Raw genomic sequence first — 18,594 nt, forward strand, 5'->3', positions numbered from 1 at the left:
CAAACTGCGTTGAGCCTTCTCCGCAGTATCCACCCATTGCAGGTGGTGCAGGCGGTGGTGCCGGAGGCGCAGGACCCTTCTTCTTGTGACAAGGGCAGTTGCAATAAGGAATAGTGCATGGTTCATCCTGTGAACCGACAGCATTGCTGGTATCATCATCTTTGTCATCTTTGTTACCCTCGCTCACTTTCTCATAATGGTTCACCTTGCATTCCAGATCAAAGATCTTTATCTAGAGGTACTCGATGAACTCCTGAACTGAATCAATTGGTGCAGGATCGACCCACCTAGTAAAATCACAGTTTCCTGGAGCATCGAAAGACTGCAAAACAAATTTCATGTAAGATGTCTCATTGAAGATAAAGAAATGAAACAACCGAGTATTACCCATGTGTGTGGACATTTAAAGAAACGCCGACCGCCATCCATCCCGTCGGTGCACATATGCACTAAGCAGTCCTCACCATGTCTGCATTTTGGCCACGGTTCTCTACGGTTATCATATTGTCGAAGAGGAGTTTCATTGGTAAATTCACTCTTGTGCTGTGGCGGAAACTCAAACACTGGTTCCGGAAAGGAATCAGGTCCAAGAGGCCCCTCCCATATTATGGGGGTCTCCCTTTCTTCCCCCTTTTCCTTTCCCAAAACCGTAGTAATTCTTCCCGCTAGACCCACCTCCAGACATTGGGTATACAATGAGCTTTGGCGTTTGAGTGCTGCTGGGAGTTCACAAACTTCGGAGTATTTATAGGCGCACAAAGGTCTAATACCCGGAGTGTGAAGTGTAAATGCACATGAAAAGCCTACATGACAACACAGTGAAGAGGCTAGCTGACCTAACACTGAAAAGGCTAGATTCGATTCTCGAACTGACTACTCGAGGCATCTCTGTGCATGTAGAGCATCTAAGTGCATGCAGACTCACAGCACTGCATTGCTGCCGCTCGGTCGACCGCGCCTAGATGCCGCCTTCCCCACTACACGTCACAGACCTTCGCTGTAGAATGACAGGTCCGTCGTCCTCGCCAGAGAGACTGCTTTGAAGGTGAGCTGGTATGGTTGCCGTGTTGTCACATCTTTTTGAAATGGTGAAAGGGCACTGCTATTGGGTTGTCGTCTTTTGTCACATATGTCTGGGCAAACAATGCGACATGTGGGAAACCCGTGATCGCCGTGTTGAGCAGTGGCAACATGTGATCTCGTACTCGCAGCTAGATACACTATGGTCCCTATTTTGAGCTATTCGAGCGTGTCACGAAGTTTACACTGTATGCGGTAGTCGTCATCATCGTCGGCGGGATCTCGGCCGCTAACTCCTACCGCACCTAACTTGTCCTTCATTAAATCACGGAAAAAATTCGTAAGAACTTCCCTTATTTCACGAGCATTATGGAACCCACAAACATAACAAGTTCACATCAATAGTATCTATAGAAACAAATGACAAGTAAACTACCACAATCATAAACATCAGATACAAATAAGCGGTCAACAGCTATCTCATTACAAATAAACATCAGAGATACAAACATTGGATATATCTAACCACCCCTAGGGCGTCGGACCCTCTTAGCCCTCTGCTGGGTACGGACATGGCCCTCGGAGTAGGTGTGACAATCCGGAGACCTCACCTGTCGCTCAAGACGCAAAAGGGGCTGCAGTGTCTGCTGCTGAGAGATCCCAAGTGGTGCTCCTCCTAGATGTGAATACCCCAAGACATCGGGGTCACCGTGCGCGCCAGGTGAGTCTGGAGTCAAGCTGTCGAGTTCGTCTAAGGTGAAGCCCTCGTTATCTGGAACAAACGTACACGAAACAAACCCTGCGTAACATATAAACGTAAACCAACATATGTTGCATGGTAAATTAGTGAGTGTATTGAGAGAGTGTTTTGTACCAGGTCGAAAGGAGGAAGAAGAAGGTCCGGCGCCCGCATCGGGGTAGAATCCTACGCATAAAATGCGGATGTTAGCGTATGCTCGTGTCTTTCGTCATGACATGTAGAAACCGAAATACGAAACATAAACAAACCTGTGTAGGCCGGTATCTGTGGCCCCGGTACCATCCCTGGATACGGTCCGCCAACTGGTGGTGCCCCTCTAAACATTCCAGTATGGCCGAATGCAGTAGCTGGATCGTATCCTGTTTGTGATATTAGTAAATATGTAGCAACACTTGATCTAATTTTAAAGAGATATCTACGTTACCTGGAGTTGTGTAGTACTGCGACGTCGGCCCGTGCACGGTCGCCGGACACGGGAACGACGACAAGGCCTGGGATGACCTGTGGCTATCTTCGTACTGCACACGGCTTCCCAAGTTGTGCACTACTTGACGCAACTGGTCACACTGCCTCGACCATGCCTCTGTCTGCTCAAACTGGGTCATTGGGGATCCGGCACGTACCCTCGTCAGGTAAGTCGAGCAGTCCGTTTCCATCATGTTGCAAAGGCAAAACTGCATCCATTCAGTAAAGGAACAGTTAGAAATACATGACTTATCTTATGAATATTAATATATATATGCAAATATGGTCAAGAGACTCACCGCGCTAGCTAGTGCCTCCACGTGGTGCCGGGCATAGCCATCCTGAGGCCTCGACTGGTGTGGCTGCGGGTGAGTGTCAACATAAACCAGACGTGCCCGAGTCCGGGGTAAGTACCAGGTGAGGTAAGCCCTAAAGGAGCTGTCTGTGTGTGGTCCTGTTGGATGGACCAAGTGCTCGTCTGCTTCTTCCCATTGGTCCACCCATGGCTGCATCTTGGTGAGCCAATCATCAGAGCATGGCAAGCCACTCCTTGACAACCTACAAAAGTGGACCATTAAGAATCGTTAGATTCGACACGAATGTATGAGCCAAGTTCATTCATAATTACATGTGGTCCTGGTGACTGACACGTTCCAACGCGGTGGGCACCAGAAACTCCTGGCGCTGCCCAAACTGTCTCCTGACTCTCCAGGGGCAATATGCCTCAACCGCGATGTCGTAAACCAGGACGGCTGTAGTAAGCCACATGCTCGCATTCGCGGAGCAGTGCGAAGACAGGCCTGCTGGTGCACGGGTAGCCACAGCCTCTGGGCTGTAAGGCTCCCAGACAATGTCCTCGGGCATCAGCATGTCGAGCTCCGAAACAAACTCAGGATATGCGCGTCTAACCTGCGCATGCACCCAGGACCTCTGCAGTCTGAATAAGTAAAATTAAAAGTGCGCTAATGCATCATGTAACAATGAATAACAAAATTAGATTTGTTGTGAATGTACCTGACGCCAGATCCAGAGAGTTCCCATAGTGGCCCTGTCGTCCTCCTCGTCGCCGTACATGGCCCCGTGGTAAGGCTCGTGGCTGACGATGGGCCGACCAACGGCTAGCCTCTCATACGACCAAAGTTGTAGCAGTAGTGGGCACCCCGCCAGGATAGCGTTCCCATGTGTCTTCATGCAGCCATCGCAGAGTCCACGGTAAGTGGCTGCAAGTACCGCCTCACCCCAGCTATTGGCCGGTACGTCCTCGTCCCCATCCGCAATCTCCCGTGCATACGGAAGGAGAATCCTATCGACCGAGTTGCCACGAGTGTTGTTGAACATGATGTAACCAAACAACCAAAGTAGGTACGCCTCCAGCGATCTAGTCATACTGTACTCGTCGGCATCCGCAGCCAACAGGACAGGTTGCATAAACAATTAAGATTAATAGTTTCAACTGACAATGCAACATGTGAATTGTAACAATTAAACTTAAATATGCAATGAATACGTACTATAAACTGTAGGAACCAGGTCTTCGAAGGACCTACTTTTTGCGGGTGCGGGTTGATCGGACCTGCTTCTTCCACGCGGTCAACCAGGGCAAAATAGGCCTCCAGGTCATCCTTCCACGAGGCCGCCACCACACGCGGACCTACAGCCTCCCCGACGATAGGGAGGCCGAGGAGGTGGGCCACGTCCTGCAGCGTAGGAGTCATCCCCCCACACAGGAGGTGGAACGTGTGTGTCTCCGGCCTCCATCTGTCAACGAGCGCCGTCAGGAGGGATCGGTCGAGCTGAATAGGCCCACCCTCGACAAGACGGCCCAGAGTCAGTAGACCGGCCTCACATAACCTGCAATAAACAAAATTGTCGAAACAAAGAAATACTGACGAATACATAAGTGATAAACAATAATATTTCATTACATACCTGTCAACCCAATTGTGGTGTATAGAGATCGCCTCCTCGGGTGGACGAGGACGTAGCACCTCTAGGGCTCGGTGCTCAATTGCTGCAAAGTTAGAACTGTGGCTCGAGTCGATAACTGGGTCTAGCAAGGAGTCCATCTCTATACCCGCATTCAAAAATATATGAGAACACATGTACATATATGTTTCATACAAACTGGACGCGTAATATTTATACGTTACAGATAGGTTCGATACAAACTCCACGCACGATTACTACATATTACAGATAGGTTCGATACAAACTCCACGCACGATATTTATACATTACAGATATGTTCCATACAAACTGGACGCACGATTACTACATATTACAGATATGTTCGATACAAACTCCACGCACGATATTTATACATTATAGATATGTTCCATACAAACTGGACGCACGATTACTACATATTACAGATATGTTCGATACAATTGTGGATCATGACACCGAGTGCCTTCCACGAGCAATTCTCACCGATGGTCGTCTGAACGTAGGAGGTGCTCCATCTCTGGGATTTCCGGAAGGACCGACGTCAGTAGCATCGTGAAGTGCATTCTGAGGACACTTCTTGTAGTGTGACCCAATGCTCCACATTGGCTGCAACGCTTTTGTGCCTTGCTTTCTTCGGACTCGTCCATACCATTCTGAATACGACGTGTCTGATGGCGGCCTTTGCCTTTCTTAGTGGCTGGATCAGGAATAAACATCTTATTCTCATTATCCTGAATGAAAGGTCCCACTATTCCAATCCCGTATACCTCATGTCCCCAGGTGGATACAACTGCTTCCTTGCTGAAGTAAGGGGAAACAAATACTCCTGGCTGCAACCCAGATTCTGCTCATGCCGCAATGAGATGCGAGCATGGCAAATGCAATAACTTAGGCTTTGTTGACACTCCTTAGAGCGCCAATTTACGTACCGCAAGCGCACGGATCGTGTAGTTTTTCCCTTAGAGTATTCCCCAAGGTTTATCAATCCACGGAACAAGTGTATTACTATGCTTAACTAAGCACTAATGACGTTGGTAAAAGATCTATATTGAGTGATTGAGTGTGAAATAGATCTAATCTAACCAATCTAATCTAATCTAGACTAGTGAGCAATGATAGGTGTGTGCACAAAGTATGAAGAGCATTTGTCCATAGGGTCTAGGATCACTAGAGATGTAATCGCCAAGCAACGAAGAACAGATCTAATCTACCAAAGGTGTGTTCCAAGATCAAAACCTTTCCCTCCCGCATACTGTCACTACACGAGGATAATCGGTAACGAATCAACAAGAACACGATAGTTGACGTAATCTAAGTAGACCATGCAAGTGCAAAGCAAACCCAAAGCCAAGTCGCGAACTATTAGGCATCAAAGCATCATCAACAAGAATCGCGATAGATCACTCCCATAAAGGATTCGGCAATTACAACTCATGATCTCCTTACAACCCCATGAACAAACGAGGACTTTACCCCATGAAGCTAGGCGAAGCGTAGTCGATCATGGTGACGAAATCTCCGGCAAGGGATGGATCCCTTGCTGTCCTCCAACTTGCAGCGGCGCCGAGGGATGATGAGGCCTCCGGTGTCGCCTTTCTCTTGTGTCTAACTCGAATGGATTTCTGAAACTCGTCTCTCGATGCTCTCTTCCGAATCTCTCTGCGATCCCCCTGCGATCCTCCTTTTTGACGGCGGCTTCGGGGTATATATAGGCGGTTCTGGTCGGCGGTTTTTGTAAAATATAGATTAGGGTTGACGCATACTTCGCGCTGAAGAATACTGAGGCCGATTGGGCCCCGGAATGGGCTGGGCCGGCCGGCTCAGAGGGCCCCAGGCCAGCCGGCCTGGGCCCTTTCTGGCCCCTTTCGGTCCCATCTTTCGTGTGCGGCCTCTTCTCCTTATTCCTCATCTTGGCCCAGTTGTGACCATGCGTCAAAACATCTCCGAAAATGTCCAATTTCCTGCCAAAACACAACATGCTCCAAAATCCAGGACAAAATCAAAAACGGTCAAGTTCGGGTGCCAAGTGGCGGGTTAGTACATGAATCATCCCGAAGAATTTATCAAAACCACTCCTAATCATATAATAAAATGGGTACTTATGGAGCGCCATCAGGCTTCATGCAGGAGAAGAAGGCTTTACCATCAACTGTAATCAAACTCTCCTGTACCACCCTATCTCTACAGATATCACGACCAGTTCTATCCTTGCATAGAACCTCAAATCTATGCTCCATTGTACCTGTCGATATGATGCGGTGCAGTTTTGCCTTTTCAATCTTCTCTTGCATATATTGTGTCACTCTTGTGCAAAACTGAATTTGGGGGTTGCTAATGTTTGTGCTTGCAGCCATATAACGCTCTCTGAAATACTTCATGCACCCATACATGATGAACTCAACAATTCCCACAAGAGAAAAGACACGACAAGAACGCATAACCATATTGAAACACTCTGTATGGTTCGTTGTCTGAATACCATACCTATTCCGTTGGTATCATAAAGGAATGACCATTTTCTCCTTAGGTGCACCTCGAATCCAGTATGAAAATGGCTTCTCAATTGAATCCCTAGCCTCTACAGCCTGACTCGTGCTTGTTCCTGATGCCCTTACCTTCACTAGCTCTGCAGTCAACTGATCAAGCATCTGCCATAATGCATTGAATTTTCTCTGTTGATTTTGGGTGCACAACCTCTTAAACATGTTCTTAACATCCTTGTTCTTGAAGTGGTCATAGAAGTTTGCACCCATATGCCTAATGCACCACCTGTTTTGGACATCGGGCCATAATGGAGGCGTTGTCGCAGTTCCACGTCGCAATTTCAGTATTGATTGCAGCAGACCTGCATGCCTATCACTAATAAGGCACACATCTGGACGTGCAGCAACAACATGAACCTTCACTCGTTCAAGGAACCAATACCAACAGTTTAAGTTCTCATTCTCAACAAATACAAATGCGAGCGGAACTATTTGGTTGTTGCAATCTACCCCGATTACGGTGAGTATTTGACCTTTATACCTTCCAGACAGAAATGTACCATCAATGCAGATCACCGGAAGACAACACTGAAATGCTCTAACACAGGCACCTAGGTAAAAGAAGGCTCGTTGCAGAATGCTTTGCCCCCAGTCACGGCTGGTACGAGGTATGTGTCATAAAAGCTTCTAGGATTTCTAGCAGCAACCTGGGATAACATACGAGGTAGGTTATCATATGATGCCTCGTATGTGCCGAACCGCATCTCGAACACCCTTTGTTTAGCCCATCATGCCTTCAAATAACTAATGGTGTACTGGTAAGTCTGCTCAATGTGTCGAACAATCATTTTTGGCTCATAATTTAGGTTGTCCATAATCAACCCATATATTTGCTTTGCAACAAAGTCGCATGATATATTGCGATGTGAGGGAAGAACTTCTGACAGCAAACAAGTGTGCTCTGTCACAATGGAACATTTCCAGTTCGACTTCCATTTTCCCTTGAAGCATGTACTCGTCATGGACATCCATCATTCACACACTTCACCTCATATTCTTTACTGCCAGACTTTACGACTCTAAATTCTCATTTCAATGATATTGCCAATAGTCTCACAACATCTTTTACGGCTTCAATGTTTGAATATGTTGCACCTTGCACTACCTCATTCCCTCTATACTCCCACTCCTGATTTCGTACGTCCTCTGCGACATGATTGTCAAAACCATGCTCCTTCCACTCTTTTGGCAATGAGTACTGCTCGTCATCAGATGAGTCCTCATATTCTTCCATCTCTATTGTGGTTTGGTCTTCTACCTCCATCTCGTCCACAATGCTATGTATCCTCTCTCCCTCATTAGTAAGGCCCTATGGTCCGATGTTTTGGTTCTCTATCTCTTCTGACTCATCTTGCTCAACATAGTAGGTCTCTCTTCGAATACTCGGAGTTGCTTGATCTGCACCATGTTGGATTTCATTTTGTGTCTTCTCCCGGATTTGAACAAGAATGGCCAGTGGCCACCCACGCTCTAGAGCTGCTTGCATGTACTTCTGTCAGTCATCAGTGCTGTGTATCATCATCAATTCCCATAAATCACTTTCTACCTCCCAATTAACAAGAGACTGGACGGTCATCACATGTGTCAACGGATCAACACGGAACCCACGCTGCAGCCACTTACATATGGAACCAAAACTCATTTCCAGAGGTTTATCTATGGCGCTAGATATGCACTTAAAGACAAAAAGGTCTACTCCATTTGGCCCATACAAAACATTGTAGTCACCATAAAATACTTGAAACTGCATCTTGCTCGACATATCTGTATATCACAGAATACTTATCGAGTTATACTCTTTACTTCACTATCTTATTCAATAATCCATAAAAACTAAGTATCGATTTCAACTACAACATAAAAGTATTCATAACTACGTGATGACACTAAAATTCTATACTGCATATGCGAAATTCTATTCTAAATCGTAATTAATTTATAAACACGTCTTTAATAGTACTAATTGTAATAATAAACGCGTAGTACTAATTTTCAAAACTAATTTACTACTACGTAACTAAAGTATCATTAAACTCCTACTTAAATGGTTATACTATAGCACTAATTAAATTAAATTACTCTACAATACCAATGGAAAAATATATAAGTTAAATGTACTAACCTGCAGATCACAAGTGCGGAATCCGGCAGGGCTTCGCCGCTTCCCTTCTCCTCACCCCTCTCTTTTTTTCTGAATTTTTGATGGAATTTTTGGGCTCAAATGAGGAGGGAATGGGGTTAGAATGCTTATATAGGGGTGAGACCCGGTCGCCCGATTGAGGGGCGACAGGCTCCCCTGTCGCGCCTGTGGATGGGGCCCACCGGTTGCCCGAGGAGGGGCGACAGGCCCCCCTGTCGCCTATGGGGAGGGGGGCGACAGGCCCTCTTGCACCCGCGCGCCCCCGGTCAGGGACCTCGTTATAAATTTGAAGAAAAAAAATACATTTAGACCCTGTCGCCCCCATAGGGCGACCGGGGTATATTTTTGAAATTTTTCAAAATAGACATATATTTTTGAAATTTTGATTTTTTTTAAATATAAAAAAGAAAAAAACGCGCCCCCGCGACCAGAGCTGGTGGGCCTACACCGGACTCTGGTGGTCCTCCGTCGACGGCCTGCAGCACCCTGGGTCCGCCGCTGTACCCAACTGTTCCTCTTTGGTCCTTTGCGACTAGTGGTCTCACGGTGCTTGGTCGCGCCCTCTCTCTTGCTGGCGTTCCACAGGTGGTGATCAGAGAGCTCCTTGTGCCGGTGTCGCCTCCGTCCCAGTCCCCCGCTCTCAGGCTTGGTGCTGGGGCTAGGGCCATACGGCGCTCACCCTCCTGCTCCCCTTCCCTCGAGGACCTGCTGGCCGAGGAAGAGCACGAAGTCAGCGTGCGCCGTCGTCGTGCGCGCCGCAAGCGCGCCCAGGACCCGCCGTCACAGCCTCCGCCTCGCCGCCAAAGAAGACCCGTTCTACGTCAACGCCACCTCCAAGGCAATGCGCGTCAAGGCCGTTCAGCTGGATCTCGCGCGTGCCTCCGCGCGCATGAAGGAGGCGCTGGCGCGCTCTGGCATGCTCGAGCGATCGCCGCCTGCCCGGATCTCCACCAGCAAGCTGTGCTGCCTTGGGCGTGCGTGCGGTCTCCCTGACATCTCCGATGACGTGGAGGAGGTGGTGGCCTCAACCTGATGCTGCTTCGCTACTTGCTACTACTATGTGTCTACCCCACTAGGGGGTGTGTCCTTGCCCGGCATGATCTTGTTCTTCATGCTTGGGCTGCTCTCCCTCTGCGGATAGAGCAGTACCGGCCTGATGCTTTGCTCGGCCTCCCAGCGCTAGGTCATGAGCGTATGGTGATGTGTTGTGTTTTTCTTCTTTTGCAGTTGTTGTTGTCCCGGGTCTGCAGCTCCCGGCGTTTGTGGCAAGCTGCCGTTGTGTTGTTGGGGTCCCGGCCAGGGCGTGGCCGGCGTAGTCTGTACGCTCCTTGTTTGCACTGTGAACTCTGTTATGTGTTGTTTTCGTCTTGTGGTGCTCCTCTTGTTCCTGATGCATAAGAACCTTGCCTTCTGCTCGTGGAACGTGCGTGGCCTTGGGCATGCCACTAGACGCGATGAAGTTCTTGCTGAACTCATCTCTGTATGCCCCACATTTGCTGCGCTCCAGGAAACCAAGCTGACTTCTGCCTCTGAACACAAGACGGCTAGCTTCCTCCCAAGCCGCTTGTGACAATGCGTAGTTCGTGACTCGTGTGGTGCCTCTGGCAGCCTCCTCACCGCCTGGGACGAGAGCACTTGCTGCCTGGTTCACTCCAGCAGCCGCCCGTACTCCCTCACTAGCCGATTCTCGCTCCGGACGGACTCATCTGAATTTACGCTTACGAATATTTATGCTCCTGCGAACCATGGTGAAAAACAGGCCTTCTTCTCCGAACTCGGCGCTGTTGCTCGCACTGTCACTGGCCCATGGGTTCTAATCGATGATTTCAACTTAACGCGTGTGCCTGAGGATAAGAACAACGACAACTTTAACTTCAGCGAAGCTTTGCGTTTCAGTGATCTCATCAACGAGCTTTGCCTCATTGAGTTCCCCCTCACGGATCGAGCATACACCTGGAGCAACAAGAGGGACGACCCAACCCTGGTGCGGCTCGACCGGTGCTTTGTGAAGACTGAGTGGGATGGAGTTTTCCCCAATACGGTCCTATCCTCTTTGACTCGCTTTTGTTCCGATCATGTCCCGTTGCTTCTGAAAGTGAGTACCCAAACCCCACGGAGCACTTGCTTCCGGTTTGAGAATTCATGGCTTCTTAACCCTAACTTCCGTGCGGTGATCCATGGAATTCTCTCGCGCTCTTATTCTGGCGACGTTGGCAAGAACTTTGTACAGATGCTTAAACACTACCGTGGCGCCTGCCGCTCCTGGGCGAAGCGACTTCTCCCCCTATCTCAACGGGAAAACGACACCAAAATTTTGATTGATGCTCTGGACCTTCTCGAGGAGCAGCAAAAACTGAACTCCAACGAACAAGAGCTGCGACGCGTTGCCATTCAAAGTTTGAACAATGTTCAGGCCGAGAAACTTGCCTACTGGCGCCAATGCTTCAACGTTCGTTTGGCAGTGGAATGGGACGAGAATTCGCGCTTCTTCCATGCTGCTGCTTCCGGGAGACATCGCTGCAACTGCATCGCTGTTCTGGACAGCGAGGATGGCCCCATCACCTCTCATGGTGGGAAAAGCACGATCTTCCACAACTTCTATTTGAATCTTCTCGGCCGAAGCCATGATATGTCCTGGCACTTTGATTTGCAGGACCTCTACCCTCAGCTCGACCTTGCTTCCTGGGACCTGTCGGCTCCTTTCACCGCTAGTGAGATCACTACTGCGCTCTTTTCCATGGATATGCACGCGAGTCCTAGTCCTGATGGTTTCGGTCCTTCATTCTACAAGAACTTTTGGACGCTCCTTCGTGATGATGTGCTTCAGCTTTTTCATGGTCTCCACTCTGGCCAGCTAGACCTCGACGGCCTCAACCGTGCTCTACTCATCCTGCTCCCCAAGAAAGAAGGCGCTCGAACTGCTGACGCATTCCGCCCCATTTCACTGCAGAACTGCCCCATGAAAATGTTCACCAAGGTTCTGGTCAACAGGCTCAAACCCGCGATCCCCATCATCGTTGATGCTGACCAAACTGGGTTCGTTCACGGCCGGAACATCGCAGAGAACTTTGTCTACGCTGCCGATCTGCTGAGTTGCTGCCACAAGCGCAAAGTGCGCGTCGCGGTCCTTAAGCTAGATTTTAAGAAGGCATTTGATTCGGTGGAATGGTCTAGCCTTGACAAGATCCTTGCGGCTCGCGTCTTTGATGCTCGCTGGCGCTATTGGGTCTCCGCGATCCTCACCAGTGGGAAGACTGCTGTGATGCTCAACGGCGTTCCTGGGCGTTGGATCGTGGAAGCGATCGGGTGCTCTAGCCTAAGAGGGGGAGGGGGTGAATTAGGCACTAATAAAAATTTTGACCTATGGCTCCAACTAGTTTGCACAAAACTTAAACTAAAACATGCTATCTAGATGTGCAACTAGGTTGTTCTAGTGTGAAACCCCTATCCCAAAAGAGTTTAGCAACATATAGCCTTTCCTATGAAGAAACTATTCTATGAAAGTAAAGGCACACAAATTGCTAGTATGAAATGCGGAAGCTTAAAGAGCGGGATATGAGATAGCAAACTCTTGACGCGGGTGTTTATCCCGTGGTTCAGTTAGCCACAAAGGCACACCTACATCCACGTTGTTGTAGCACTCACTAAGAGTATTGCTACTCGGCCACCAAGTCTCTTTCGTGAACACAATCACGGTCACCTTGGCCCTGGGTTCCACTAAGGAGCTTCTCCACAAAGGATGGGGGTCTCCACGTCCCCCGCACAAAGTGTCGTCGCCGCTCCACACCAAGTCGGAGGGTCGATGATGTTGCCGGCGAGCTTCACGCTTCAAGGTGCCGGCGCACCAAGCTCTTGTTTTGGTTCACTAGAGAACCACGGCTCAAAGGCTCGAAGCCTTGCAATCTCACTCACTAAGAGCTAATCCTTTACACAACACTCTCAAAGTGTGCTAAGGGCTAAGGATATGATCTTGATGCTTTTGTATGGCTTAGAGATGTTCTTGGGTGTGTGTAGGATGTCCAGCAACTCCAGCAATCTTCAAATGGCCGGGGTGAGGCGTATATATAGGCCACCAAGTCTTGTAGCCGTTGCTCCAACGGTCAGCAAAATTCTGCGTATCACCGGAAGAACCGATGCCTTTGGCTGAGGTAGCGTCGGTTCTTCCGGTCACTCATAACCCGAAGTAGCCGTTGAACTCCTGACAGCTGATGCAGTGATCACCGGTTGAACCGATGCTTTGTACCGATGCATCACCGGTTCATCCGGTGCTTAAGAATCTTCTCCTGGGCGCTGACGTCATTGCACCGACGTAATACTCCGATGCACCGTCAGTTGAACCGGTGCTGAAGAAACTTCTTCTGGGCACTTGACATCGTCTCTGGTACACAGTACGCCCAATACACCGATGCCCTTTCTTGGACCGTCGGTTCAACCGGTGCCTACAGGCTGACTTGGCTTCGATTTCCTCCTGCACCAGAATTCCATAGCGTCGGTTCTTTCGACTACCATCGGATGCACCGATGCCCTTGGCGTCGGTTCTTCCGGTGCTACTGACTGAAGAACTTACAGGGCGCTGCCTTGAGACCCGCGAGGGGCGGCTCCCCCTCGACCCCCGTCCGCTAGCGGAACCCCCGTAGGGGCGGCCCTTCGGGCCTTGCTACGCCTATCTTCTCTTTCTCTTTGTCATCATTTGAACCTAAAACCCTGAGAATGGTCATCTTAACAATCATATTAGTCCAAGTGTTGTGTTGTTATTCGATCACCAAAATCACTTGAAAATGACATAAATAGTGCCATGTTCCTTACAGATCGCTTGTCGGCGCGGTCTCCGTCAGGGCGATCCGCTCTCGCCATACCGTTTCATCATCGTCGCAGATGTCCTCCAACGCCTCATCCGTCGCGCTGCCACCAGTGGGGATCTTGTGCACCCTATTGACCCCAACTTGCCATGCCCGGTCCTTCAGTACGCAGACGACACACTCATTCTGACCAGAGGTGACGCTACTTCCATCGCTGCTCTCAAGCGAATTCTGGATGACTTCTCTCGCGCGACCGGCCTTGCCATCAACTTCCACAAGTCCACTTTCGTGCCAATGAATGTGGACGCTGCCTCTGCTGCTGAGATGGCCGATATCTTAGGCTGCGGCATCTCTTCCTTCCCACAAACGTACTTGGGCCTCCCCCTATCACCACACAAGCTCAGGTGTACAGATTACTTGCCCTTGCTCAACTCCTTTGATCGCTACTTAGCAGGATGGAAAGCTCGCTTGCTGAGTACTGGTGGCCGCATGATTTTGGTCAATGCGGTTTTGAGCAGCTTGCCTATCTACTACATGTCTTCTATCCTCTTGCCGAAGTATGTCAGGGACTATATTGATGCTAGACGCCGTGCTTTCCTTTGGACTGGGGAGGAAAAGTGCCACGGCTCTAGCTGCTTGGTGGCTTGGGAGGACGTCTGCAGAAACAAAGAACATGGTGGCCTCGGCCTCAGGAACCTAGAGGACATGGTGGCCTCGGCCTGTTGCTGAAATTTGTTCACAAGCTGCACGATGACAGCTCGCCCCCTGGAAATGATGGTTCCTATCACATTCTGTTTTGGGCCGTGGATCCACTCATGACTCCTACCTGGGTAAGCTGGATGCTATCGAGCTTGATCGGTACCGAGGGTTGACTACCGTTCGTATTGGCAATGGTGCTCATACTTCCTTTAGGCATAATCGCTGGCTTCTCGGATGCCCCCTGCGAGAGACTTTCCCGGCACTCTACTCCCATGTTCTCACCCAGGATATCCTTGTTCGAGATGCGCTGGTTCCTGATCTCCGACACCACCTGCGCGATCGGCTCACAAACGCCGCCAGTGCCGAGCTTGAAACTCTCCAGGGTTGCCTTCAGCACTTCTCCCTCAATGAACGTCAAGATGTCCGTCTTCTTAACACCGCATCTCGTGCTCCTTTTTCTACCCGTGCAGCCTACCAGGCCATCCAAGGTATGACTCCTCCGGGCGACGCCATGAAAATCTGGGAGACTCGGCTGCCCAAGAAAGTTATGTTCTTTGGTTGGCTTCTGGAACGTGGACGCCTTAACACGCGAGCGTACCTCCATCACAGAAACATCAGGTCCCTTGAGGAATCTTGGTGCGTTCACTGTCCAGGTGAGCTCGAGACGGACATTCACATCTTCTCCGGCTGTCCCAAAGCCCAGTCGATCTGGGCAACACTTGGTGTCTCCGTCCCGGATGCACCTTGGTGCACCGTCCGTGGGATATTGGAGCGCACATCCCCCTCCCCGATGCAGTTCGAGTGGATTTCTTCTTGCTGACCCTTTGGCATGTATGGAAAGCTATGAACGCTGTGATCTTTGAACAAGCCGACTACTCCCCCTGGACGTTCTTAATTGCGTGGCCAATGACCTCGACCATTGGTCATGCAGATACAAGAAACACTTTGCGGCGATTCTAGAGTGGCGGGCATGGCTCGCCTTCCGCATCTCTCCCGATTCCTTCCCAAACCCTCCCTTGTAATTCACTCCTGGTATGCCGGAAGACAATCTTTGTAAAAACAGTTTTTTTCTAATGGTAGGTGGGGATCCCCCGATATTGCTCGAAAAAAAATTCACTCTCTAAATCATCATTTGGAGAGTCATGTATATAAAAATCGCTCTCTATACATATTCACTCTCCAATAACTTTTCTATATCTTGTTTACACTCTAGAGAGCCATTTTCGCTATCTATCTTTAGCTATCAAGAAATCCGGAATAGATAATGGCTATATTTAGATAACCACTTAGAGAAGCTCTTGTAGGCTCTGTTTCCATCAAAATCTTTATTTCTAACAATTAGGATGAATATAGAGAATCTCTTGGAGTTGCTCAAAATCGTAAGCCGAAACTATTCTTTGAAAAAAAAAGATATTTTGTTTTAGAAACGATATGTGGAATACTACTTAAAGTCTACTACACGCCATTCTTGTCGCATGGGTTTCTTTCCTTTCTTGTTTGAGAAAAAGGAATGGAAGCGTGGCAAAGCTATAAACAGAGCTGAAAAGGCGTCGTCGTCTTGTCTCGCTAATGATAGTGATGGATCTCATAGGATGGTGCCATGTTATTAGGTGACAGTCACTTATTAGAGGGTAACAGCCATTGTAATGAGTGATGTACAACGAGACTGGTCATTGTAAAGCGCTATCGATTTCTTCTGGAGTTTATCTTCCTCCAAGAATAAACAAACCCTCGACACCATGAGGTAGTTTTTTTTTCTTGCGAAGATTGCATTCGTTTCATAAAGAAATGACAAAATCTTGACGTTACCAGCGGTTCAACCCAACATGCACCTAAAGTTAGCAAATCTTCACTACTCAAACCATCTTAGTGTTCAGTTTGGCTATTTTGTAACAGTGAGTTAACAGGGGTTCCTCCATCTCGGGATCGAATCATAAAAATTATTGTTTACTTGTCTTGCTTTGTCTTTGCTATCTCGAAAAATCAATTATCCATTTACACACAATAACATGCCAAATTAGGGTATAAATTTGATTTTTTGGGCAAAAAAGTTTGACTAACCCAACAAAGAATTAGCGATAACAGAAACTGAACGTGATGGGCTGTACAGCATGTACCCTCTATTAGTGGGCTGATCTGAGCTGTTCGGACCGAAGAAGTTAAGCATGAGCACATATGATAGGAGGCCCCAGCGATAATGTTCACCGACATGCACGTAGGTGTGACGCGACCCATTGCAAAAGGCCCAGCTACGGTGGGTGGGTGGGGGTGGGGGGAGGTGGGGGAGCGGGGTGGCAAGATCGCCATTGGCTAGGGGTGGTTCAAGCGATGGTTAGGGTTAGGGTTTCAGATTTTCAAAGGTGGGAATTCCATGGCCAGCCTCTATTCACAGGGGAGTTGGCGGCTTCAGCAGCTCGGTGGTGGTAACGATTCGGCTGGCGGCGGATTCTTATACATCTTTTGGACATGGAGACTTTTGGAAGGTTTTTTCTTCCTCACCTTCTAGTGTTTAAGATTCATGCAAGCAATCTCATCAGTTAGATCCCCGTATATCTATCACATTCCTCGACCCTAGCACAATCTACCACAGCCGCCTATCACCGCTGTCACACTGCTCGCCGTCGCGGTAGGTCATCATTGGCGTTGCGCCACCGCGACCGACCTATGCTGCCGTCAAGCTCGTGCCAAGCGGTCCTGCGGGGCCACCACTCCACGCACGCCACCTCTTGCTCCAGCCCTCATGCCGCAGCATGAGAAGAAGACGCTATTTTTTTATATGTCTAGGCAAATATAATCGAGAACCGAGAACCGAAACCGAACCAACCCGAAACTGAGAATTTCGGGTCCTCTTCGGTTTCTGGTTCTTAGGAACCGAAGTACTCGGTTCGGTTCCGATTCCTAAGTCGGTTAACTGAGGAACCGAACCATTATACATTCAACCCATCAACCTATTAGTTTGTAGTCTGTTATGAGTGTGAATCACTGAATTGTTTGTGATTGTTGCTTGTTTTACTTTGAATTTGAGAGAATCATAATAATTATATCTTGTGCTGTTGTTTATGCTGAATTGTCCCTGTTGATTGCATGAAAAAAGGCAAAATGTTGACAAACTTTGCTATTGAATGAGCTATTTTTTTTGTGCATCTTGGAAGTTCGGTTCCATCGGTTATGACCGTAACTGAACCGAAACCGAAGTTCCTCGGTTTCTAGTCCTGAAAAGAACCGATCGGTTCCTGTTTTGCAGAAAACAGAAACCGAACTTCTCCAAGAACCGAGGATCGGTTCGGTTCTAACCGAACGCCCATGCCTAATTTTTTAATAAATATTGATTTTTAAAAAAATTGAAAACATATGAAAGTAATGGCTCAACAATTTTTAAATAAGAAACAACATTTCATTTTTCAAAAAATTTTAGTTCAATTTTTTTTGGAAGAACATCATTTTAGTAAAATGTTGGTCAATATTTTTCAGTAAAATGTTGGATGGGCCATCATGAGTTGGGTTTTGGTGGGCTTTGTAGATGTGTTGCTGAAACATCTTTCACCAGCTATATAAGGGCCCCGTCGCCTTCCCATCTTGATGGCTCGAAGCAGCGCCGGAGAGAGGGAAAGAGAAGCCCTTGCCTCTCCCTCTCCCTCTCCCTCTCCCTCTCCCTCGAGTCCCCAGCGTCGCCGCCGATGCTCCGGAACTGCACCGCCTCGACCTCGAATCCACGCTGGTCTAGGTAACTTTCAAGGCCGCGGTTCTCCGCCTCCGCGCCTGCCTCCTCTTCCCCCACGATATGTGACATACGTCGATATGACCCTACTCCTGCTGGCGCTGCTACTGGAGCCATGTGTGCGCGGTCGATGTGTTTGCTCACTTCAGCTTTGGCTCTTGTCCGCGCAGATGGAGAGGGTGATCAACGATGACGCCGTCGAAGAGAAGGGCGAGCGCGCCCGGATGGTGAGGCTTCTAAGGTCCCACACCCCCAGGTCAAACCCCCCCCCCCCCCGCCCGCGCCTATATCTATGATCCGCCAATTATGTTTTTTTTCCGTTTCTGGTGCGTCTCCCCTTCTGATTAGTGGCAACCAGTTGCAGTGGTGTAGCATATTTTTCGGATCTGTTAAGTTGCTGCGGCCAGGCGCATTGCTGCTGCACATGTGCTTCAGTGTAACTTTTCAGCTTGTTCAATTAGTTCTGTAGATGCACGTCTCTCAAGTGCAGCTAAACCAGTTAA

Source organism: Panicum virgatum, chromosome 5N (assembly GCF_016808335.1).
Source record: "Panicum virgatum strain AP13 chromosome 5N, P.virgatum_v5, whole genome shotgun sequence".
In the NCBI taxonomy this organism is placed as follows: Eukaryota; Viridiplantae; Streptophyta; class Magnoliopsida; order Poales; family Poaceae; genus Panicum; species Panicum virgatum.